This window comes from Paroedura picta, chromosome 8 (genome assembly GCF_049243985.1).
Source record: "Paroedura picta isolate Pp20150507F chromosome 8, Ppicta_v3.0, whole genome shotgun sequence".
In the NCBI taxonomy this organism is placed as follows: domain Eukaryota; kingdom Metazoa; phylum Chordata; class Lepidosauria; order Squamata; family Gekkonidae; genus Paroedura; species Paroedura picta.
In genome coordinates this window covers 90591286-90616587 of record NC_135376.1, presented here as the reverse complement: position 1 = coordinate 90616587, position 25302 = coordinate 90591286, and the positions used below count along the sequence as shown (strand labels likewise).

Genomic DNA, 25302 nt, shown 5'->3' with positions numbered 1-25302 from the left:
AGAACAGTGACTCTAAACCTTTTCAGTATGGTGAGCCACCAGTACAAATGTCCTTAGTATGGTCACCCTACTTGGTACAGTGACCAATCCTTGGCTGACCCATAGTTTTGGAAGTGGGGCTTGGGGAGGTGAGAGACAGTGACAATATAATGCTGCCCTACCCTCAGCTGTTCTTTTAGGAAGATTCCAAAAAGTGCCACTTTGTATTGTCATGTAAAATATGCAATAATAACACTGTCCAGCATGCCCACTTTTATGACCTTTGTATATTTTTATTATATTATACAAGGATTCATATAAAATATCTGAGTCCCATTTTGATAAATAAGCCTTCTTAAGGTTTCCTTTCTTCTGGATAATACCAACATAGAAATAATAGTAAACATGGCCAGATTTTTGCAAGGTGCAATTATGTTGTTGTTGTTGTTGTTCTGGTAGTTATATACTGCCCTCCCATGTGTCAGGGCCTCTGTTAAGGACAATCTGCTGTATACTTTGAATTACTTCTGGGTTCTTTTTATGCTTACTTATTTTAATTTTAACTATGATATAGTTTTATATGCCAGTAAAGGAATTGGAGAATATAATGACACAGACTCCATCTTCCAAAGCACCAGTTTTGTTTTGTTTGTACAGCAGAACTGATCTCTGTAGCTTGGGGATCAGCTGTAATTCAGGACAATCTTAAGGCCCCACCTGGAAGTTGGCAACAATCTCTGTGTCTGATTTATGGAAGGTTCTCGTTGCAAATAAGCCATACCGCAGAATCTCATGGAAATCCATTGAACGTGTGCTTAACATGGCGAATGCACATCAGACCAAGACTTCAGTTCCAGGGTTTCCCCTTTAACCCAAATGTGTGCGAAACTTAAGCGACCCATCCCGTACTCTTCTTTTATGATCCCAATAACCCTGATGGGACTGTCACATTTTTCACTTTTCCACTCCAACGGTCATAAATTTGCGATCGCTGATCCATTGAAGTGTGTACAGTGAGCTGTACAAGGACATTTTAATTCCTTTCTCGTCCTCTGGGCCCTCCTTTGCTCGGTTAAAATGTCCTGTTCAATGCCATGGCCTTTCTCTTCACTTGACCACCATTAGCGGGGCGGGGGGTAGAAGGAAAGATACTGCAGTCTCAATACTAAGAAACAGCTCGGGGTTAGGCCAGTTCTTACCAACACCCCAGCAATGGAAGCGGATTGAGTTATTGGTCTGATTGCACAGCAACATTATGTCAGGCAGTGTGCCAGCATCAACCATTAATGCCTGTTTGTATACTTCAAATGAAATATATATATATATATATATATCCTAGGGCATTATTTAGAAGTGATAATGAACCATGGTTGGTAGAAACAGTGTCCTCTAATCTGGAGGACTGGGTTTGATTCCCAACTCCTCCTCCTCCACATGCAGCCAGCTGGAGGACCTTTGGTCAGTCATCGTTCTTTTATTTTTTATTTTTGTATTTGTATCCTGGTGCTCACACACAAAGCTCTCTCAGCCAAAGCTCGCTTTGTCTCATAAAGTGTCTGTTGTGGGGAGAGGAAGGGAAAAGCGATTGCATAAGGCCTACTGGTGACCTTGGTAATTCTTAGTTCTCCCAGGGCTCTCTCAGCCTCACCTACCTCACAGGGTGTCTGTTGTGGGGAGAGGAAGGGAAGGCCGCTTTGACAAAGCAGGGTAGAAAAAAACAGACTGGCCAGGGAGTATGGTTGGGGTGGGTGGGATTCATCTGGACATGGAATTGGGGTCACTGTGGGTGAGCATGTAGTTGTGAATTTCTGGCATTCTGCAGAGGGCTGGACTAAATGATCCTGGAGGCAACTTCCAACTCCATGATTCTACGATTCTATAAAAAGTTGTTTTTTTACACTCCGCTTTTCACTGTCTGATGGAGTCTCAAAGCAGCTTACAACTGCCTTCCTTTTCCTCTCCCCACAACAGACACCCTGTGAGATAGGTGGCGCTGAGAGAGCTCTGACCGGAGTGCTCTGTGTGAACAGCACTATCAGGACTGTGACTAGGCCAAAGTCACCCAGCCAGCTGAATATGGAAGAACAGGGAATTGGGGTTACCAGCGCTGGGCTAGAAAATTCCTTGAAATTTTGGGAGTGAAGTCTGGAGGGGGCAGGGTTTGTGGAGATCAGGGTCTTCAGCAGTGTACAATGCTATACAGTCCACCTTCCAAAGCAATCAATTTCTCTGGAACGCTGAATCTCTGTTTTCTGGAGACCAGGGTGTAAACTGCATGGAGCTTTTATTCCAGCCCCAGATCGATTCAGTCCCTGCCCTCTACACAGAATGCGATTTCCGTTTGGATCTTGGGCGATTTAAATTTTCCTTCTGCAGCAAGAAGGATTGATTCGGAGTGACTCTACCTTTATTGTGCCATATCTCAGAGTGCTGAAAATCCTGGGGGGCTTTACGCACCAGGATCTTTGTAGCAAATTGGTCACTGAATGAAAATCGCCATTTAAAATAGTGGAATTCGTCGTTATGCATACCTGCCTTTGTAGTGGAATCCAGTTGCGTTTTGTAGCGTTTCCCACAGGCTTCCAGTCTCGGCAGAAATCGCTAGAAAGGAAGCGCTATTGCCGAGCTCGTCCCGCCCCTGGCCGTCAAGCAGCCAATGGGCAGCCGTTAGCATGCTCCCAAACAGCCCCTTTCCCTTTAAGAAAGGGTTTAAAAAAAAAAAACAGACCCATTGCAACGAATCTGTGTTAATTCGTTGCCACGGAGAGACCCATCCAGCTGCCTGGTGTGTTTGAGCTGTCGTTTGATCGTTGCCACGCTCCCTCCGAGTGAAAAAAAAAATCCCCCCCCCTCACGGGCCCGATTTTCGGCTGAATGAATGTGTAAAAAATAAAGTGAAAATACATCAGCAAACGGGCTTCTCTGTACTTTGTGCTTAGTGACTGAAGGGGAGGGACTGAAGCCGGGGAAGCCTCTAAACTGAAAGAGGCTCGCTGGTGCGTTTATCCCCGCTCGCTCGGAGAAAAAAAAAATGGCGATCGCTTCGCCGGAAGATCAGAGAAGAGAGCCAGGGGGAGGGACTTTGTAGAAACCGCAACAATGTTAACGCACAGGTCTTTTTCGCTAGTGTTGCAGATTGGTTGCAGGAGTGTATCGCTTTCCGGAGGGTGAATCCACTTTTGGGGATTTCCCTGAAAGCGCTACAAGGAAGCACTTTTTGCAGATTGGTTTCAGGTGTGTGGCAGATTGTCGACGACGTTGTGCAAAACAGCAAATCAGTAGCGTTTTCAATTGGCAACCATTGTGCTATTTTGAAGACGTGCAAAAAGCCCCTCAATATTCATTTGGGAAAGAAAGCTCTGTGGTAGAGAACCTCTGATAGGCCACACCTGGTCATGTGACATGCTTGCCTTAAAGGAGAAGCCCCTAATTTCTCTCAACTTCCGTTGGTCCTGGATTTTTCCTCCCTCCTCTGCCTTTTTCGATCCTCTCCCCCTCCCCTCCAAGAAAAGAAAGAGGCTCCCTGCCTGGCTCCTCTCCCCCCCCCTTCAAGAAAAGAAAGAAAGAGGCTTGCCTCCCCCCCCCCTTCTGAGCCTCCCTAAACACATGCAGAAGACTTTCCTGTTTCAATGGGGAGGGGGGGAGGAAGAATCGAGTTCAAAGCGATCTGAATTCAACAGGATTGACAATGGAATAAAGAAAGTAAGTGCAGACTCTGCCCAGTTGTATTTCCAGGAAATCTCCAGCCACCACCTAGAGGCAACCTTACATTCAAGGCAAGGGCTTTTTGACCATAGGAGTTTGCAGTTAGGGGTGTGCAAAATCCTTGTGGGAAACATCTACAAAATATTGACAGTTCCCTCCCCTTTTCTTGGAATCTTTCCTGATGTTTCACCATACATTGTGAAGTGAATCAGCTTCGTCCTTAGAATAGCCTTTCTCAACTGTTTTGACCTTGAAACATTCTTCAGGCTTTGGGGGACCCCAGAAGTGATGTGATTGTGCAGAATATAGTTGGGAAGCAGAGCTGTGAACACACCCACCCGGGGCCCTCCCCTTCCTACCCTCTCCAGGCCCATCATTGACCATTGCGGGAGAAGCGGGAGTCAGCATGACCATATATGGTCCTATTATGTGATAAATGCTTAACCAAATTTTTTAAAAAAATATATAAAAAATTATCTCCCACCTATCCGGGAAACTTCTCCTGGGACATCAAGAAACACGAGTTTCATGAAACCCTGGTTGAGAAAGCCTGCAGTAGAATGTAAGACTAGGGTCTTGAGACCCGAATTCAAATGCCCCACTGTGCCCCAGAAGCTCACTGGATGACTTTGGGCCAATCTGACCACGCAGGGGACTTGGGAAGACTGAATGAAGGAGAGTTGAACAACAAAAGCTGCTTTGAGTCTTCACTAGGGAGCAGGGTAGGGTACCTCCAAGCCGCCATTTTCTCATGGGAAACTGATCGCTGTTGCCTAGAGATGAGTTGTAAAACTGGGGGATCTCCAGGTCCCATCTGGACACTGGCATCCCTAACACTTGACATCTTGCGTGATCCTGCTAACCTTGTCTAAAATGCATTTCCCTCAAAGCTTCTCAAGGATTTTGTCTGAGAGGAAAGTCCTCAGTTTGCTAGAAGTTTCAGTTTTGGTGAGGATTCGGCGGCAACTCTGGAGGAAGAAAATATGAGGGTTCTTATATTCCTGTTGTGGTTCCATGAAAAATCAAATAGATCACTTGAATGGGGGAGGGGAGAAAAACAGCCACTTCCCCCCTGTACTTTATTCAATCTGTTGAAGCATCCTTACCCTTTAGCTCTGTTAATACTGGGGCTTATCTTTCCCCCAGTAACAAAAAACGCATAAGATAGATTGCTGTCTCACATGCCGCTCAGACTGTATTGCATCCCAAGACCAAGGACAAGTGAATCCATGGCGGAAATGAGGTCCCCGGAGACCCGGTCTGCTGTTTTTAGCACTGCTGTATATTACAGGAAATGCATCTTGTGCACATGACATTGAGCAGGGGAGGACGGTTCTATTTTTAAAAGAAGTGTCGGCGCGCATGGTGCTGTGTCCCATAAACTGTGGTTCGTAACCTATCCACCCCCGAAAAGGGTCAAAATAAGGAAAATGTTCTCAAGCCTCTGTAGGGTAAAGCATGTTATAAAATTAAATATCAAGCCAAGGCTTGAAATATAGCCTCATTAAAATCCAAGTGTACATTCATGCTAACGCCCCCACTGACCAGACAGGTTTCAGCATTGCTGCCTTTATCAGTGGTCAAGCATCTGTAAACTGCATTCGGCAGTATAAATAAAAGGGGTGTGGGGATGGGCTCAGTCCAGGATGGGGGGGGCAACAATTGGTCTCTTAGCCATGGACTGACAAGTGGAGGGGCCAATTATAGGGTGCAAAATGCCTTCCGATTGGCCCCTCCGCTTTTCAGTCTGGGGCCAATCCGGAGGCGCGCACAGCCAGGGGCCAAGGAGCCAATCCGATTGGGCCCTCAACAGGACAGACCAGAGTTCCGTCCAGTCAGGAGGCGCAAAGCTCCTTGGGTTATTTCTTCTTAGGGTTGCCATCTTCCAAGTGAGGCTCTCTACCCCACCACCCTCATGGGGAGTCTGCTATGGGGAGAGGAAGGGAAGGCGATTGGAAATTGCTTTGAGACACCTGAAGCCTGCTGGATCACTGTGGCCCATTCCCAGTTCTCTCAGACCTCTCACAGCCCCACATCCCTCACAGGTTGTCTATTGTGGGGAGACGAAAGGAAAAGGTGTTTGTAAACCACTTTGAGACTCCTTTGGGTAGTAAACAGCAGGGTAAAAAAATCTTCTTCTTCTATGGAGCAGCTGTGAAAGAAGCATTTGGCCACATAACATTTTATCAACAGTAAAAAAATGGAGACAGAAGAAGCAGGGTAGACACCTGTGTACTGTGACTACCCCATTTGTATTAGGGCAGGGGGACAAGAAAGGAAATGATTCTGAATGCAGAACTGGGAGGAATTGGTTGCCATGTAATTTCCCCAGTCTCCAGTCTGATTTCCCCTTCACATATCTGAGGACATGGCTCTGGAAAGCTCATCTGTAACCACTATGCCACAATTCCCAAAGGTCAGTCCTCTCCCATACTCAATGAACATTCTGCACCACAGATTCTTGACACCATATCTCCACACCCATGCCCTCATTTGCCACCATGCCACAACCTCCCACACAACACACACATTCAACCCCATGCCCTTACAGACTGGACAACTCCTCCCCTTTCTCTTCCCACTGCCAAGCTCTAGAGCCTGTTGTATTCCTGGATACAACATGCTTTGCCCCTAGTAAATAAATAAAGCAGCATACATAAAATACAGGAACAGAAATGTTAAATATACAGTTGGCTCCTTTACATACAGTAATTTAATGTGTTAACTATGTAGGACACTAAGGACCTCTGAAAGGAAAGAAGAAAAAAAGCTGTGTTATAATAGCATAATCTAATATAAATCAATCAGGGAAAACTGTTTCAAAAAGCTTATAAGCTTACTTACAAATCGATTTTATGGACCAGAAGGCCAGAAAAAATTCTTTGAGGCCTCTTATGTTTCTAAAACCGACCCTGGGCTGGATGAGCACCTCTGAAGTTTATAAACATGTAATTACTAGAAATCCCCCTATGATACTTCTAAAGTTACACAGCAATATAAGGCCCAAGAATAGCATCTTACTTCCAGTGTCCAGTGAGTGTCCTATAGGAGCCTGCCTTTTTCCAAAGTATGCTCAGGTAGAATGCTGTTATTCTGAATCTCTTTATACCCCTCTCTAAATTAACAGAACGATGCAATCAGACATTGTTCTCAAATGAGGCAAATCTCATTGTGCAAGGAGGAGGGGGAAAGGATATATCCAGAAAGAATAAATAAATAGAACACAGAAACTGTTATACAGTGAGAACATATACACTATTGTACACTACTGTCTATATCGATAGATTCAAGTGAGTTGCTGTGTTGGTCTGAAGTTGCACAACCAAAATAGAGTCCAATAACACCTTTAAGACCAATAAAAATTTATTCAAGTTGTGAGCTTTCAAGTGCATGCACGCCTTGAATAAATCTTTCTTGGTCTTAAAGGTTCTATTGGACTCTATTTTTGTTACACTGTCTATATCTTCAATCCGAGTGGCTGAAGTGTTTTCAATTTATGCATCCAGAAAGCTTCTCTCATTTTTAGGTGTCTGATCTGCTGCAATGTAGGAGTTTGGACCTGTTCCAATACTCAGAAGTGTAGCTGATTCTCTTGATGTCCAGGGTCAGTGTTTTTTCTTCGTACTCTGATGCAGCTACGAGGCTCACATATTCATGTTTTAATACTTCTACTCGTATTTCTAACATAGAATTTTTGACATGGGCAGGAAATTCCAAAAAATACTGATTTGGTTTTACAATTTCCATATGATTTAATATAAAATGGTTTCTTATCCAAAGAACCCTGAAACCTATCAGTTTTGAGACTTAAAGCACAAACAGAACATCTGCCACATGAAAGGTTTCCAATTGGAAGAGCTGCACCATGTGTTACTGAAGAAGATCTAAGTTGGCTCCTGACTAGCATCTCTCTTAAATTTCTGGATCTCCTTTCTGCAAAAATGGGAGCTATCCTACATCTAGGAAAGTTGAACAGAAGATGCCAGTGTTGTATTATTATATGCCTCACCTGCTTATATCTCTCATCAGAGGTGAGTGGTACAACCATTCTATCTGTATTTTTTGTTTTGTTCATAGGTACTAGCAGTGTAGATCTGGTGGTATTCCTAGCCTTATAGAATGCCTGTTTAATGATCTTGTGCGAATAACTCCTTTCTAAAAACTGTTTAGTGAGGATTTTGGCTTGTTTAATGAAATCTGAGTATGAACTATCGTATATACACACATATAAGCTGACCCGCATATAAGCCGAGGTGCTTAATTTTACCACAAAATCTGGGCAAACTTATTGACTTGCATATAAGCCGAGGGTGGGAAATGCAGCAGGCTACTGGTAAATTTACAGGGTGGCCTAAGTGCTTAACCCATGCTCAATCATCACGGGCTTTCGCATCCAGCCTCCCTCCCAACAAATACAGAAAAGTCAAGAGGATGAATAGCTGCTGGTTTTTGTACCCCACTTTTCACTAACCAAAGGAATCTCAAAGCGGCTTACAATTGTCTTCCCTTCCTCTCTTGATGCCAGACACCCTGAGAGAGCACTGACAGAACTGCTCTGTGAGAACAGCTCTGACAGAACAACCAAATAGTGCCCCCCAGGCCAGCAAACCAGAAAAAGAAGAAGAGTTGGTTCTTATATGCCGCTTTTCCCTACCCGAAGGAGGCTCAAAGCAGCTTACAGTCGCCTTCCCTTCCTCTCCCCACAACAGACACCTGTGGGGTGGGTGAGGCTGAGAGAGCGCTGATATCACTGCCCGTTCAGAACAGTTTTATCAGTGCCATGGCGAGCCCAAGGTCACCCAGCTGGCTGCATGTGGGGGAGTGCAGAATCGAACCTGGCATGCCAGATTAGAAGTCCGCACTCCTAACCACTACACCAAACTGGCTCTCCAGAGCAGAACAATAGTACCCAAGTTGGCAACCTACTACAACAAGTACAACAGCTACCAAACTGGGGGCTACAGTGCCACCTAGAACAAAACACTGAAAGAAAGAACTGTAAAAATCAACTTTTAACACAACCCCAAGAAGAAAAGGCAAACAATGCTGCCCTTCAGATAAAAGAAGAAACACTGAAAAAACAGTATATCATAAAGCACCCCCAGAAACCCAAAGAATAGTTTGGAAGAAGTGATTAGGAAAAGGGGGAAAATATCAGAATCCCTCAGTCAAACCATTGATGTCCTACAAGCTGCCAGAGTAAGCTTTCAAGATATTTGCAGAAGGTAATGGTTAGCTGGAAGCAATTAGCTCACTTGCAAAGAGCTCAGGTTGGAGGTGCAATGCTGCGATTGTCTGGCTGGGGGCAGGCAGTTAATCAATTACCCGCGTATAAGCCAAGGAGGTATTTTAAGTGCTCAAAACAGTGCTGGAAAACTGGGCTTATATGTGTATATACGGTACAGTTCCTTCTAATCCTCAACATTTGTGAATATGGTAGGTTTTTCTTTAGGTGTTGAGGGTGAAAGCTATCCCCCACTAAAAAGGAATGAACATCTGTAGGTTTTTTTATACAGGTGTGTATGTATGTTATTGCCAATCTTCTGAACCTCAATATCTAGAAAGTTAATTTTGTTGTTATGATATCTCAAATGTTATAGTCTCATGAATAGTATTGATGTAGTTACCAAATTCCAAAAGAAGTTCTTCTGGGCCTTTCCAAATAATGAAAATATCATAAAGAAATATTTTATAGAGAATGATATTTTTAATATACTTATTGGTTGGGTCCTATATTGTTTGATTCTCAAGCTTGCTCAGGAACAAATTAGTGACCTGGGTTTGTAATCTATCCTTTATCTGTTTTTGAGGAAATAAATGTTGCTGCATTGGGCAAGGTACGAAACCATGTCTCCTACAGATCCTCACCGAGAGGGTTAGGGCATGAAACAGAGCACATCTATCAGAGGCTGACTCAAATGCACAGGTCTAGCATGCGGTTAGTGATTTAGGCATGTGCCTGCTTTAAGCAAAACAAGACAAAAGCTGTACTTCCTGGAGAACCCCAGGTCCCACCTGGAGGTTGGCATCCCTGGGACCCTTTTCTCTCTGAAATAGTGACTTTCCATCACATGCTTGTCTTCACATGTTGTAATTGTTCCTGCCTGGTATCCTAATTTCTTTGGGGAGGCTCAAGGGCTTTCTGATGGGTACATAGTGGTCATAGAGACAGGCAGCCCGTCAGATGGCTGAAAGGTTGGCACCAACTCCATCCCAAAAATCTTCCACCTGAAGCAACTGCAGTTGCTCCACCCAAGCTGGCTGATTTTGGGGAGCCAGCTTGCCTTCCTGTACAGTTGACCAGTGCCTCTGGAGGAGACGAAGCTCCATGCTTCTGGCTTCCCTGGGTCTTCTGACATGTAGCCCTACCAAGCATGCTAGTTGGCCCAAAGCCTCGCAAGAGATTTTCGTCTTGCAGGAGTTTGACAACCATTTCTCTTAGCAGTCACAACAATGAGTAGACTCTCATGAAAGGAAGCAATCTCCCAAGATTTTGGGAAGCCCTCCTGGGCATACTTCACTTTCTGCCCAATTTTCAAAGGCAGAATAAGGAAGGGTTCTCTCCGGCCATTGTGGCTGAGATGGTGGCAGAACAAGAAGCATTTCTGGTGGGGCAACCAGAGATGTTCAGCAGCCCATGGAGGGTGACCTCCTCTCCAGGGCTGCATGGCAGGAACAATTCATTCCTAAAGTTGGCATGAGGCATGGGACGGTGTAGCTGGATTTCATCACATCTCAGAAGATAAGCAGAGAAGATAAGGAGGATGGGAGACCCCCAAGGAACACACTGCAGAGGAAAGCTGTGGAAATCTACTTCTGATTCCCCTTGTCTTGAAAGGCCCTGGCTGATATCACCATAAATTGATTGAGACTTGACAGCACATGCACATAAATCTGCTCATTAGCCCACAGTATTTGCCACAAGGCCAGCTTGAATTCCTAACACATATCACCATAAGTCAGTTGAGACTTGAGGGCACAGACATAGAGATCCAATGTAGAAGTCTATGTATGGCAATTTATGCTATTCCAGTACAATACCGCATGATAGAAATGAAGCAGTGGATTAGACTATGGAGGCAGCTGAAAGCACATTCCAGGCAATGGGTGTCAAACCACAGATTCCATTCTAGCAATCTTTCTTAAGTTTCTACCATTGAGAAACCCCTGAAACCGTCATCAGGCTTCAAGAATTCCCAGAAGTGATGCAATCATGCATAATATGGTTGGAAAGCAAAGCTACGTACACATCCAACTGGAGCCCCTCCCATTTCTACCCCCTCCAGGCACATCACTGGCCATCGGGAGGGGGGGATCGGCATGACCATATACCTCTTCAGTATTATAGTAGAATCATCCGCCACTGTGAATAAGCATTATTTTCCAGGCTGTCTGCGACATCTGTTGAAATCAACTAGGTGTAAATTATTGCTCTAATTCTTTAATTTGCGTTAAAAGACACACACACATCACCCTGATGCAGGGAATGAGGCTGTTTAGAAGTTGATCTGCTGTGGTTTGGTGAATATTAAAAAAAAAGAAACGTAAAGAGGCTGATGATTGGAGGTGAAAGATGTGCTTCTAAATGCCAGTTTTTAGTTGACGAGACCCCACTTCCACCTTAGTGCTTGGGAGGGAAGGTGGACTAAAGCTAGAAAGATGGCCGCCAATCTCCTTTGTCATTTGTGACTGGGGGCCTGTTTTGTTCATCAGTGATGAATACCTGGATACCTGGGAGATGGGCTAAGATCACAAATATTATTCAAAGGCACCCCCAGAATCTCTCTAAAATAAAAATGGGGATAAAGCTTTCCAAGCACTGTCAATCCCATCCTTTTCTGTTCTGAGATGGGAGCCTCCAAGCCCCAGATGGTTTCATTGCTGGCAATGGCTGTTGCAGTGGTTGCTCCAGTTTGTGCTTGCTCTCTTCTAAGATCCAGAACAGGTGATGGGGAGGTTCACACTGCCATTCTAAATGGGATGTTATCCGTTATTGGCTCGATTTCAAGGAGAGCATGACAGGGATGGGACTTTCCCACCATGGTTCCCTCCATTAATGAGTCAGCTCTGAAGCACTACGACTGCCTCAGAGGGGAGTTTTTAAAACCTTCTAAGCTGAGTGACACCATTGAAATCAATGGAACAGCTTAGGTGGTCAATTGATCCCAATGCTGCCACCGTAGCATTATAGTACTATAGAGCTCAGCTTAGATCATTAAAAAAGCAGTTCTGAGGCCGCTCACATTGCTAAAATGGGAAGGAAGCAGGAGCATTACAGGAAAAGTAACTGCCATTTTACATAGCACCCCACAGCGATTCTGAGGTACAAGGAAGAGGTGAAACCGGGAACATTTTCATCAGATGTGATTCAGCCATGCTTTGCTAACCTGAGAAGAGTGTGTTTGCTCAAACATGTGAATAAATACTGCTAGCAGCTGGTTACCAAAATGGGTCTGTCTCAAACGACAGAGAAAACCCTGTTAGCAACCAGTTGCTAAAACAGAATACGAAGTCTGTTTGACGCCCTCCCCCCATGGCTGCCACTCAACAGCTAAGTAAAGTATTTTGTCTTCTCAAGCAAGATACATTCCACCCCAATTAAATCCTAAACAGCACATTGTGATTTCCATAGGATAATAACCTTGAGTTTCTTGGGATCGATGTACCATATATACTCGCATATAAGCCAAGTTTCTCAGCTTTTTAAAGCTGAAAACGTCCCCCTCGGCTTATATGCAGCTATTTTTAAAAAGCTGCCAGACAAGACAGGGGGGAAGAGGTGGGAGACAAGTATACTCAACTGAAGAAGCAGAGGCAGGAAGAGACACAGCAAGCCCTGGTGGGAGAGTGGGAGGGGAGGGAAGAGCAGTCTCTGCCTCTCTCCTCACTGCCTTAACGAGGCTAGTACAAGGCTAGCATGTGCTGCTGCTGCAGGAAGCTCTGAAGCCTCTGTCTCAGAGGGAGAGCAGAGAGCAGGAGGAAACGCCCCTAGAAGAAGGAATGGAAAGTGGAGCAAATAGAACACCGAGCTAAGAAGAAGGGAATTGAATAAGAAGAAGGATTGGATATAAAAAGGCAAGAGGGGTCAGAAGGAAAGAGAGAGAAGGAGGGGAAAGAGTGAGGAGGAGGGGAGGAAAAGGGGAAAAGATCCTGCCCAAAAGGGAAGGGAAGGGGAGGGAAGGGGAGGGGAGAGGGGAGGGGTGAGGAGCCACAATCCAAACACCATCCTCGGCTTATATGCAAGTCAATAAGGTTTTCCAGCATTTTGTGGTGAAATTAGGTGCCTCGGCTTATATGCGGGTCAGCTTATATGCAAGTACATACGGTAATATGAACTAATTGCAAAGGTATACAGCTACACAGCAAAATGGATTAGAACGGAGCAACAGTGCTAGATGGCGCTCCTACTTTCTAATCAAGCAAAAAGTGTTGCACATCTAAAGACTAGTAGGTTCATTGCATGTGCATGCCCTGACCTGGATAGCCCAGGCTAGCCCGATCTTGTCAGAGCTTGGAAGCTAGGCAATGTTGGCCTTGTATGGTATTGGGATGGGAGACCACCAAGTAATACCAGGGTCATGACATGCAAACAGGCAATGGCAAACCACCTGGCCACCTCTTGCCTTGGAAGCCCCACCTCAGGACACCATGGGTTAGTTATGATTTGATAACAAACAGGAACAAAAAACCGATTTATTGTGTGCTGCATGTTGTCATTTTCAATGTTATATATTTATACTCACACACACACATATACATACATGCACGCCACATAAAAACATTATGGTCCTTCCAATGACATGCACCTCTGATTGGCCCTCACTAGGGGAGCATTCCCCTAATAGGGTGAGAGTTCTCCCCACTGAGTGCCCAAACCCTGCCCCCATCTTCCTCCTCATCCTCTTGGTACTTCCCATGAGGATGAAGAGCCAGCTGGAGACAAGCCATGGTGTTCTGGGCAGCCCTCTTTCTGGCCTCCTGGATACTCCGCTAGTGTTTGTGTGTATGTATATATGTATATATATATATGCATGTATGTATGTATGTATGTATATGTATATGTATATGTATATGTATATGTATATGTATATGTATATGTATATGTATATGTATATGTATATGTATATGTATATGTATACGAGCAGAATGAGGCTCCTTTGCTCAATCACCTGCCGATCCCATATGGCCGTGACCAAAGCGATCCCTTCCTCTGTCATGGCACCTCAAGCAGCGGCACACATGCTACTGCCACCTGTTGTTGAATCGCCTCCCTGTTGAATGACGGGCATTTTTAAAACCCTCCAGCCCCCGCACTTTGCTGCTTTATTCAAATGATGAAATGCTTATTCCTGGTTTTTTTTTTTTTAATTATCAGAATGCCCTGTGACATTTCTCATAAAGCAATAATTTCTTTTAATAAGCAAATAATTAAAAAGGTTTTGATGTAGTAAAACAGGTGTCAGCCAATACAAGTGGATCATTACACTCGCTATGTTTTAATTTTATGAGTGGCGAATAAGTGCTGGGAGCTGTGGATGGGCGGCAAAGTCTGATTATCAAGGTCAGGGGTAGTCAAACTGCAGCCCTCCAGATGTCCATGGACTACAATTCCCAGGAGCCCTTGCCAGCATTCGCCAGCGAATGCTGGCAAGGGCTCCTGGGAATTGTAGTCCATGGACATCTGGAGGGCTGCAGTTTGACTACCCCTGATCAAGGTACTAGTGCCAATCAAAAAAGTCTCAGTTTGCCCAATGCAGTCATATGATGATGCTGGTTATTCCCTGGGATGTGAGGGAATTTTCCTTCATTCTATGCCAGCATTGTTCCGTAATGTCTTTCTGCACTGTGTTCTGAAATTCTGATCTCACTTTTAGGATTTTCTAAATGAACCCCAGGGAACTGATTAGTGTACTGTTTTGCCCCCAGTTTCACTTCCTTCACATCTTGTCTCCCTTCAATGTACGTGTGGGCACCAATAAACATGCTGTCAAAAGGCACTCTTGAGATAAACATACTCAGAAGGGGACAGAAAGCCCTGCTGTGTTTCTGATGCTCAGATGTGTTTCTGTCCCTTGGTAAAACACCACACCCAAGAGAATCTTGTGACAGTTCTGCAGACAAGCCCATGAAGATTGCTCTTTTGTAGTGTTTTATCAACTTTGGGTTCATACCTTAGTAATGCGGGATGAGCGGGAGATACAAATAAAGCAGAGAGATGAAAAGCTCTGATATCCACAATCCTGTGCTTCTACTGGGTGAAATCCCGTATTTCTAAAGAAGGGAGGGGGGTTCTAATGCATTTGTTAGCCTTCATAAATAAGGTTATGCAATTCAGAACTTCAAAACCATGTGGGGAAGGGTACAGTTAGATCAGGAGAATGTTGGAAGCATCCCTAGAATGGGTGAAAAATGAACCTAACTACTGTTGTTAGTAACTACAGTAATATCCGAGCTCTGTCAGCCTCACCTCCCTCAAAGGGCATCTGCTGTGGAGAGAGGAAAAGGAAAGCAATTGTAAGCCACTTTGAGACTCCGGGTAGAGAAAAGCAGCATCTAAGAACCAGCCCTCTTCCTTCTTCCTCAGTAATATCAGGGCTCTGTTGTGTCTGTTGTGGGGAGAGGAAAGGGAAGGTGATTGTAAGCTGCTCTGAGACTCCTTCGGGTGGCTTATACGAACCAACTCTTCATCTTCTACTGCTGCTACTCTGTGGCGTCGCTTCTTCCATGCCTGACACTTCAACTGTGGTGAGTGAAATTCAAACATGAGTTGCATTCATGGGACTACTTTCAATCTTGCTTTGAATGCACAGTCGTATTCGCTGCCACCCCCTGGCTACCAGTGGGGATTTGGGGGTGGGATCACCAGCTCCAGGTTGGGAAATCCCCAGCAATTTGAAGGTTATTCCAGGAGAAGACAGGATCCATTTCCTCCAGAGAAACTGACCTCCGAAGTCTGATGAAGTGTAAAAATTTTTTTTTTTGGGGGGGGGTGGATTGCCAGATCCCAATCTGGATAATGGCATCCCTAATATGCAGCTAGATTTGAACTAGCATGCTCCAACGTACAGCCTCCCTTTCCCAGTCTTGGATATGGTATGCCCCCGTATTCCATTTCACCTCTGATACTAAACTGGGACTCCTTCTCCTCCTGCTCAGAATACAATGGCATAATTAACACCTTTGATACCTGGCTGAAGCCCCGGAGTAATCTGACAGGCAGGGTAGGGCACGTGTTCTCCAGGAAAGGTCAACAAAACCTGGCACCGAGTTCAGAACCGTTTCCAAGTTGAGGGCCATGTTTTGGAACGAGAGTCGGCAGATAACGACCTCCGTGGTGCTTGAACGCTGACATTTCGGTGTCAGGTTAGGGAGTCCTGAAGCACAAAAGTGCCAACTCCAAGCCTCCTTAATCAGCGACATAAGAACATGAGTAAGTGTTGTGGCAATTTCGGTAAGTACTTCATGCATTTTGTATGGAAGGAGAAAAAGAGAGCGAGAGAAAGAAAGGGGCGGGGGGGGGGGGAATCGTCCTCCAGATGGGTTCCAGCACACATCTCATGATTTACTCCTAGGCAATGACAAATCTGTTTATGGAAATGTCATGGTGAGTCAGGAAGGGGGGGGGGAGATAATGTGTCTCTTTGTGTGTGAGAGAGAAAGAAGGAGAGAGAGTGCATGAGACGTTTCCATCCTCCATGAGCTGCTATTGCTTCTGTATGGAAACTCACATTTCAGTTTGGGAGTAGGGTTGCCCATTTCCAGGTGGTAGTTGGAGGTATCCTGGGATTGTGACTGCTCTCCAGCTTAGAGGGATCAGTTCATCTAGAGAGCATGGCCGCTTTGGAAGGTGTGCTCCGCAGCATTATCCCCATTGAATTCCCTCCCTCTGACAGCTGCATCAGACACCCTGTGAGTTAGGTGGGGCTGAGAGAACTCTGCCAGGACTGCTCTGTGAGAACAGCTCTATCAGGACTGTGATTAGCCCAAGGCCACCCAGCTGACTGCAGGTGGAGAAGGTGGAGAAATTCACGCAAACATTTGGAGAGAGAATCAAACCTATCCTGCCACATTAGAAACCGCTACTCTTAACCACTACACCAAGCTGGTTCTCCTCCAGGTAAAATTGCTTCTCTGTCCTAAAGATCTCCATCCATCCATCCCTCTGGAGTCAAATATGTTACTTCCCATCCAATGAGGCTTCCGTAGCCAACTCAAACACATGCTTCAGGTATCTTGTTTAAAACAATGCACCTGCTCAAAATTACCGTCTTCAAGTCCTCTTACTCCGTTTCAGTCTGGTAGCGATTTCCTTGCTACTCTTCTGTGCTGCGCTCAGCACTTTAACTCAAGCTGGTACAGGGGAGGAAGGAGGGAGAAGGGGGGGAAAGAACTCTCTAAAGCTGTTCTTTTGTTAAATTCACTGCCGGGGACGTCAATAGGTGTTGGCTTTCATTCACTGCAGTAAATTTGGCTGCGAGCAAAATACATTGATTTTTATTCGTACCACCTTTCCTTCGAGCGTTGCTTTAATAGAAGCTCCTGAAAAGAGGGGAGGTCCTCTCTCTCTCTCTCTCTCTCTCTCTCTCTCTCTCTCTTCCCCTCTCTGGTGTGGAATATGCCAAATAAAAAGCAGCATTATATGAATTTAAGCTTTGAAATTGTAGCAGAGGGCCCGACAAAGGAGCCGATCCTGGCTTCCGGATGCACCCAGAACTGTAATAATATTTAATAGCCCTCTCTAGAATATGGAGCGCTCTGCAAAGGGGAGCCAGGAGAATGTTCTTGAGAAAGTTTGGTTTTCTTCAAGAAATACCGATGATTTTGGTTTTGGTTATCTGTACCTTATCACTTATCTTGAAGAACCTGTGAAGGTCAGTGTTGCCTTATTTATGTTTCAGGGCGGGTAGTTTTGGAATTTAGTATCTGTACCTATAAGAGCCTCTTGTGGCGCAGAGTGCTAAGGCAGCTGTCTGAAAGCTTTGCCCATGAGGCTGGGAGTTCAATCCCAGCAGCCGGCTCAAGGTTGACTCAGCCTTCCATCCTTCCGAGGTCGGTAAAATGAGTACCCAGCTTTCTGGGGGGTAAACGGTAATGACTGGGGAAGGCACTGGCAAACCACCCCGTATTGAGTCTGCCATGAAAACGCTGGAGGGCATCACCCCAAGGGTCAGACATGACTCGGTGCTTGCACAGGGGATACCTTTACCTTTACCTTTACCTTTACCTTTACCTTTACCTTTACCTTTACCTTTACCTTTACCTTTACCTTTACCTTTACCTTTACCTGTTGGATGGTGCTTGTGGCATCATTTGATATGGTCAACCAACAGGAACACGCAAAGAAGATAACAGCAAAAAAAAAAGGGTGTGTACATAGATATAGGCAATAATATAATAAATAAATGATAGCCATCTTCATAAGAGGTGATATGCTAGCCATTTTCAAATACTTGAATGGCTGCCACTTAGAGGATGGAGCAGAGTTGTTCTCTCTTGCCCCAGAGGGACAGACCAGAACGAATGGGATGAAATTAATTCAAGAGAATTCTCAGCTAAACATTCCGGAAGAAGTTCCTGACAGTTAGAGCAGTTTCAGTCGAACAGGCTTCCTTGGGAGTTTCAGTCGAACAGGCTTCCTTGGGAGGTAGAGGTGGTGGGTTCTCCTTGTTTGGAAGTTTGTAAGCAGAGGCTACATAACCATCTGACAAGAACGCTGTGAACTTAGGACAGATAGTAAGTGGGTGAGCCCAAAGGATTGTGTTGGTGTTTGTCTCTCATGGCCCTTTCTTGCATGCCCAGAGAAATGACAATCATCACTTTGTGGTCAGAAGGTGAATTTCCTCCAGACCCGACTGGCCAGGTATTAGGGTTGGGCACTTCAGTGCCCGAAGTGGCCAGTTGCTCCCAACACAGCCAGCGCCATGCCGTGGGGGGGGGGGAGGGGAGGTGCAGGCGTTGGGAGTGCCAGCAGGCACACACACACAGGCATGGAGCTCCAGAGGGGTGATCCCTCTTGAGGTGTGATCCAGAGGGGGGTTCTTATGTTCTTTTGAAGGCCTTGGCCTCTATGCCCTGTTGTTGGCCCTCAAGTGGAACAGGTTGGTCACTGTGTGAGGCATGATGCTGGACTTAGTTGGGCCGCTGGTCTGATCTAGCAGGACATTTCTTGTGTTCTTATGAAGGCCTCAGCCTCTCTGCCCAGTTGTTGGCCCTCTTGATGAATTGATTGGCCACTGTGTAAGTCAGTATCCTAGACTAGATGGACCATTGGTTTGATCCAGCAGGGTCTTCTTGTGTTCTTATTACAATTCTCTCTCTTCTTCTTGAGCAAGGCTGCCACCCAACTCCCTTTGATTATAGGAGATCTTTCTGCAGGTGTTGGATTTACTGAAACATGAACAGTCGCAGTTGCCAGCTGGGGGGCAAGGGGTGATACTTACCCAAATGATGTCCAGCAGTGTTGCATTCTTGCTTCTGACTGTGCAATGGGAAGTGACATCATAGGTCAGGGGTGGTCAGACTGTGGCTCTCCAGATGCCCATGGACTAAAATTCTCATGACCCTGTGCTAACAGGTGCTGGCAGGGGCTCATGGAAATTGTAATCTATGGACATTTGGAGATCCACAGTTTGTCCACACCTGCCACAGAGTCTTTTGTTACCTGCAGAGGAACCACTGTGGTGTAACATGTTGTCAGAATGGAACTCGTGTCTTTCTGTTATTCTTAGATCAGCTTGGAAGCTGTGGCCACAGACACACACACACAGTAGACCATCCATGCCACTGAAATGAGTATTTGTGTTGCATTTAATATAAAAGTATATATTTGTGTGTCCTTACCTGGATGGCCAAGGCTAGCCCAATTTCATCCACTCTTGGAAGTTAAGCAGGGTAGGCCCTGGTTAAGACCTGGATAGGAGACCAGCTGAAGAAGGCCATGGCAAACTACCTGTGCTCATCACTTATCTTGAAGAACCTGTGAAGGTCAGTGTTGCCTTATTTATGTTTCAGGGTGGGTAGTTTTGGAATTTAGTATGTTAGGCCTGGGGAAGAAGCAGTGATGTAGTTTGGAATGGCTATTTTTTAAGATAATTTTACTTGTAAAAATTCGGAAAAGGAATACAGATTTTCATATGGTAAAATGTTCATGTTAGGGTTAGTGCTGCCTCATTTATGGTTCAGAGTGGGTAGTTTTTAGGTTTTGTAGAAGCATTAGGCCAGGTGAAGAAGCAGTGATGTAGTTGGGAATGGCCATAGGACATGCAAATATTTTTTCACATTATTATGTTTGTAAAAAGTTGGTAAAGGAACAGGGATTTTCATACAGTAAAATTATCAAATTATTTTATTTATTTTTATTTATTATATTTATATACCACCCTCCCTGGAGGCTCAGGGCAGTTTACATGGAACATAAGAACATAAGAACAGTACATGAAACAGTCTATAACATATGAATAGCCATACAATAATATTAATAACTAATAGTTGTAACCATATAACAATATGACAGTATAAACAATATAAACAATGAACAGTGCAACAGTGCAAACAGGTCCAGAGTATTCTGGTGGAATTCTGAGAGGGAGTGGGGAAGCAGGGGCCCTTCAGTCGCTGTTGGTTATGTCTTGTCTCAACCAAATGCCTGGTGGAAGAACTCCTTTTTGAAAGCCCTGTGAAACTGTTTAAGCTTCGTTAGGGCCCTGATCTCCTCTGGGAGGTCGTTCCATCAAGTGGGGGCCAGAACAGAGAATGCTCTGGCCCTGGTTGAGACCAGGCGGACTTCTGTAGAGCCAGGGACCATTAGTCTGTTGGTAGTGGTGGAGCACAGAGCTCTTTTGGGGGCATAGGCGGGGAGACGGTCCCTCAGGTACACTGGGTCCTCACCATGTATGGCCTTGAAGGTAATTACCAGAACCTTTAGTCTGATCCGGAATTCAACTGGCAACCATTGCAGTTAGTGGAGAATGGGCTGGATGTGGGACCTCCACCATGTTGCTGTGAAGATCTTGGCCGCTGCATTTTGAACCAGCTGTAGTTTCTGGGTCAAGGCTAAAGGCAGGCCTGCGTACAGCGAGTTACAAAAGTCCAGTCTAGAGGTGACTGTCGCATGAATCACTGTGGCTAGGTGTTCCGGGGCCAGGTAGGGCGCTAGTAGCTTGGCTTGGTGGAGATGGTAGAGTGCCAGCCATGCTACCTTTGTGATCTGGGCTTCCATTATGAGGGAAGCGTCCAGAATCACGCCTAGATTCCTGGCGGAGTGAGCTGTAGAGAGCTGCATACCATCTAGAGCAGGCAGATGCGCTTCCTCACATGGGCCCTTCTTACCAAGCCACAGGACCTCCGTCTTTGAAGTATTGAGCTTCAGACAACTCTGCTTGATCCATCTTGTCACTCCTTCCAGGCAGCTGGCTAATGCTTCTGGGGGAGAGTTAGGAGGAAGAGCTGGGTGTCATCGGCATATTGATGGCAACCCAGCCTAAACTTCCGTACCAGTTATGCGAGAGCACGCATGAAGATGTTGAATAGGATAGGGTTAATGTTGTCTTATTTATTGTAAGGGTGGGTAGTTTTGGGGTTTAATAGAAGCCTTAGGCCTGGGGAAGAAGTAGCGATGTGGTTGGAATCGTCCATGGGATATGTAAATATTTTTTCACATTATTTTACTTGTAAACAGTCAGTAAAGAATAGGGATTTTCATATGGTTCAGGTCTCAAGTTAGGGTTAGGGTTAGGGTTAGGGTTAGGGTTAGGGTTAGGGTTAGGGTTAGGGTTAGGGTTAGGGTTAGGGTTAGGGTTAGGGTTAGGGTTAGGGTTAGGGTTAGGGTTAGGGTTAGGGTTAGGGTTAGGGTTAGGGTTAGGGTTAGGGTTAGGGTTATGACGGTTAATTTCTAAAATTGGGGTCAGTGTTGCCTTATTTATGTTTAAGGGCAGGTAGTTTTGGAGCTTAGTAGAAGTGTTAGGCCTTTGGAAGAAGCAGTGATGTAGTTGGAAACGGCCATGGAAAATGTAAATTTTTTTTACATAATTTTACTTTTAAAAATTCGGAAAAGGAATACAGATTTTCGTATGGAGAAATGTTCATGTTAGGGTTAGTGTTGCCTCATTTATGGTTGAGAGTGGATAGTTTTTTGGTTTATAGAAGCATTAGGCCAGTTGATGAAGCAGTGATGTCATTGGGAATGGCCATGGGACATGTAAATATTTTTTTCACATTATGTTACTTGTAAAAATTTGGTAACGGAACAGATTTTCATACAGTTAAGTTACCAAGTTAGGAATAGTGTTTCCTTATTTATGGTTCAGGGTGTGTAGTTTTTGGGTTTAGTAGAAGCGTTAGGCTTGGGAAAGTAGCGGTGACATGGTTGGTAATGGCCATGGGACATGTTAATCGTTTTTCATATTATTTTACTTATTAAAAGTTGGTAAAGGAACATGGATTTTCATACAGTAAAATTATCAAATTGGGGTTAGTGTTGTCTTATTTATTGTTCAGGGTAGGTAGTTTCTGTGTTTAGTAGATGCTTTAGGTCTGGGGAAGAAGCGGTGATATGGTTGGGAACGGCCATGGAACATGTAAATATTTTTTCACATTTTTATAAGTGTAAAAAGTAGGTAAAGTTACAGGGATTTTCATATGGTTCTGTTCTCATTTGAGGGTTAGTGTTCCCATATTTATGGTTCAGAGTGGGTAGTTTTTGGATTTAACAGAAGTGTTTGGCCTGCTGAAGAAATAGTGACGTGGTTGGAAATGGCCATGGGACATGTACATATTTTTTTTCACATTATTTTGCTTGTGAACAGTCGGTAAAGGAATAGGGTTTTTCATACAGTTCAGGTCTCAAGTTAGGGTTAGTGTTAGTGTTAAGGTTAGGGTTAGAGTTACAATAGGTCAGTTGTCAAATCAGGGTTAGGCAGAAGGGGAAAGCTTTACCCCCTCAAAAGGGAAGCATGTGCTTGCCCACAGACTCCCCTGTGTTGCTCTCAGAAATGCCTCCCTTGCCTTAGTCAGGGGCTTAGAGGCTGGGGGGTTCGTTATGGAATACTGAGCAAGAGCAGCAATTGGCCCTGGGAGCTTTGGAACCTTCAGCATGTTGTGAGAAGCACGCAACACATTATAATAGATACGCATTTTTATGTATCTTGTTTGCCTATAAGGTGCACTGTCACTTTTAAAAAAGGGTTTGTGGGGAGGTTGTTGCAGTATATCTGGCATTTATCGTTTTAGCTATGGTGAAATATTTATGTAATCCTTTATACGCTCTAATTACACCTCAAAGAAAGAAGCTTCAATGTGCTGGAAGTCATTTAGTGTCATTTTCATTGGTTTTCAATATTCCCCCTCCCCCGATGAGTATAATAATGCTGTTTAACTAGCAGGAAAATCACTTTCCCCAAAGAAGGGGGAGGGGGAGAGGCGACGGAACAGAGATGTGTGGGAAGTGAAATGCTCACGGTTGATAAAATTATCTCCATAGCATCTTGCAAATGTAGGTCCCAGTTTATTCTTGGTGAGCGTCTCCGTGTTATTCCTGGTTAAAAAACAGACGGCGACAAAAATGACGGTAGGATAGAAGGAAAGGTAGCTTTGTTTCTCGTCTGGGCAGCACAATCTGATTTGATCCAAACAACAGTCTGGAACCAGTTAAATAGGCAATGCATTTTTGTAATGGTGTTTATTATTCTTCATGCCAATATTTATTTAAAACTGCAAATGGTGGGTTCCGTCGTATAAGTCTCTGTTGTATTGCCTGTGGTAGAAAGAACCTTTGCTAAGATCAGACTTTCTCAACTTTTTTATCGTTGAGAAACCCCTGAAACCTTCTTCAGGCTTTGAGAAACCCCGTAAGTGCCACAATTGTCCAGCATATGGTTGGGAAGCATAGGCATGTGCATGCCTACCTGAGACCCCTCCCCATCTGACTCCCTCCGGGCCCCTCCTTGGCCATTCACGAGGGAGGGCAGGTTGATATGACCATATATCATATGACCATACAACCCAATAAATGTTTAACAAATTTTAAAAGTATATAAAACATTCGTAAACTCCCACCCATTCAGGAAACACTTCCAAAGCTGTTTTAAGAAACCCCATGGTTTTACAAAACCCTGGTTGAGAAACCTTTGCTAAGATGGTTCCTTCAGCAGCAGTCTCAACAAAGTATAGCATTTCCTCCAGCACTGTGGTTTTCTTAATATGCAAATATATGCCAATTTAATTATGAACATGACTTAAATGGCTTTAATAGAGTGTTTTTTTTTTTTGATGAATCCGTTGGAACATGGACACTGGAAGTAATTTAAGTACTTCATTAGGACCTCAGCATGGTACAACAAGAAAGCAGAAAACTAGAAACCCCATCAAAACCCCCAACTTACATATTGCAACACAGTGGATCTTCCCACCAGTGCACTCTATAGGCCAGTTTCAGTTCAAACTGACTGGATCCAGCAGTCAGGATCAAGCAAGGATTGGTGGATTGCATGCAGGGTTAAGATCCTGCCTTGGATCTTAAGCTTGGTCATCGATAGAGGTACAGATACAACAGTTTCCGTGTTCTGCTTTTTCTTTTTTTAAAGTAGCATCAGGGGACATGTCACTTTAGGGGGAAGTGTAAAATGAAGACACTTCTCTGTTATCGAAGGCTTTAGATGCAAATCTAGATGTGGATAGGGAGACAGTAAAGACGTGAGTCATAAGGTGCAGCAAATAACAGTATCTTCCATTTTATGGAGCATATTTAGGTACACACAGTGGGATCACAATCAGGGTAGAAAATAAGTTCGTGAAGAAGGGCAATACCAATAGATCAAGGGTGGCCAAACTGTGGGCCATTTCGCACGGCTTAAAAATAGCACAATGGTTGCTAATTGAAAACGCTACTAATTTGGCATTACCCACGACGTCGTAGACAATCTGCAACACTCCTGAAACCGATCAGCAAAAAGCGCTTCGTTTTAGCGCTTTCAGGGGAATCCCAAAAAGTGGATTCACCCTCCGGAAAGCGATACACTCCTGCAACCAATCTGCAACAATAGCGGGAAAGTTCTGTGCGTTACCATTGTTGCGGTTTCTTCAAAGTCCCTCCTCCTGAGCCTGTCCTCCAAACTTCCGGCGAAGCGATCGCCATTTTTTTTTCTCCGAGCGAGCGGGGATAAACGCACCAGCGAGCCTCTTTCTGTTTAGAGGCTTCCCTGGCTTCAGTCCTTCACCTTTAGTCACTAAGCACAAACCACATAAAAGCCCGTTTGCTGAAATAAAGTCCCTTTATTTTTTACACATTAATTCAGCCGAAAATCGGGCCCGTGAGAGGGGGGGGGGGATTTTTTTTTTATCACTCGAGGCAGCGTGGCAACGATCACACGATAAAACAACAGCTCACATTAGGCAGCTGGATGGGTCTCTCCATTGCAAGGAATCTACTCAGATTCGTTGCTATGGGTCTGTTTTTTTAAAAAAAAAACCTTTCTTAAAGGGAGAGGGGCTGTTTGGGAGCATGCTAACGGCTGCCCATTGGCTGCTTGACGGCCAGGGGCGGGACGAGCTTGGCAATAGCGCTTCCTTTCTAGCGATTTCTGCCGAGACCGGAAGCCTGTGGGAAACGCTAAAAAACGCAAC

General features: G+C 44.7%; 1 protein-coding gene across 4 annotated transcripts in view; it reads left to right on the top strand.

Moving 5' to 3' along the window:
- Positions 1–25302, top strand: part of NRG3 (neuregulin 3) — an 805324-nt gene that overhangs the window by 186761 nt on the left and 593261 nt on the right. The window lies entirely within an intron of this gene.